The sequence below is a fragment of the Trichechus manatus genome, unplaced genomic scaffold (genome assembly GCF_000243295.1).
Source record: "Trichechus manatus latirostris isolate Lorelei unplaced genomic scaffold, TriManLat1.0 scaffold00034, whole genome shotgun sequence".
Taxonomy (NCBI): domain Eukaryota; kingdom Metazoa; phylum Chordata; class Mammalia; order Sirenia; family Trichechidae; genus Trichechus; species Trichechus manatus.
The window spans coordinates 17,806,914-17,808,229 of NW_004443970.1; positions in this window are offsets into that span (position 1 = coordinate 17,806,914).

Genomic DNA, 1,316 nt, shown 5'->3' on the forward strand with positions numbered 1-1,316 from the left:
TTTGTATTTAGTACTCTTAATAATCCTGTGATGTAGGTAGTACTACTGGCTCCATTTTAGAAATGAGAACATTAACGGAAGATCAGTGAATTCCCACAGATACTGAGTGGCAGAGCCAAGGCCCATGCTTTTAAGTACTGTGCTATACCTCCTCCCAGGAGGACTTGACATTGGCCTGATTTCTAAGAGATAAGGTACTTTTCAACAATTATAGAAAGACAAAGGGCATCCTAGGCAAAAGACAGAAGATGCAAAGGCAAAGACATGTGAAAGGAACTCTCATGCTTTAGGATAGTGAGAAGATTAATATAAACTGGAGAAGATTGGAGGATGATGAGATAATGGAAAACAAGATGGTGGAGAATGTACAACATAATTTAGATCATGAAACCAACAGGCAGGTTTTACAACAGTCCCATAAGGAATTCTTGATGCTCTGAAGAGAATTATGATCATACAGATGAGCAAAGGAACAAGAGAGCTCATGCCCTTCAGTACTGTTATCTCCACCTCTGTCCTCTCTCACTACCCTCAGCTTCAACCTCCCTACCCTCAGCTTCTTTAAGTATAACAGGAGGGTAATCATAGGTGCTACCTTCCTACCTTGTAGGATTATTATAAAGACTAAATGAGATAATTCAAGTACAGAACACAACACCCATATTTAATTTATGTGAATTCAATAGTAAGCTCATGTCCAGAGCTAGAGATATAAAGAAAGCAAGAGAAGAAATTACAGTTCAACAGTGTGTAAAATTCCACTTTCAATAGCCTGAAGTCCCAAAGTGTGAGTGAGAAGAAAGGTGTGAATCTGTTGTGCTATATTTAGTCCCAATTTCCATCTGCCTCTCAGAGTGTGAGCATCTCACAAACTGGAAACAAGTTTTGCTTGAAGTTAAGGCTTCGCACAGTGAATGGCACGTAGTAAGTATTCAATGAAGGCTCAATAAATGTTTGTTTATATCACTGTTATTATTATTCTCCTCCACCCTCTCCATCTTGCTAGTAGGCTGTGGCCTCTGCCACAATCTTGATAAATTTTCTCTCTTCTGGAGGCAGCTGCCCTACATTGGTGGATTGGCCCACTCTGGCCTACAGAGCAGTCACTGATCTTCCCTAAGTTACTTCCTTCATAGCACAGGATGGTTATTAGAAACAGCTACTCTACAAGAAATGGCTATTCAAATGAGAATCTGTCCGTGACTTCTTGCCTGTTTCTCCACACACACCACACCAGGAACCAATGTCCATCTCTATAACTTCAACTCTATATCCACTTGGTCAGCAAGCTCCCTTGCCCCACCAACCACAGACAG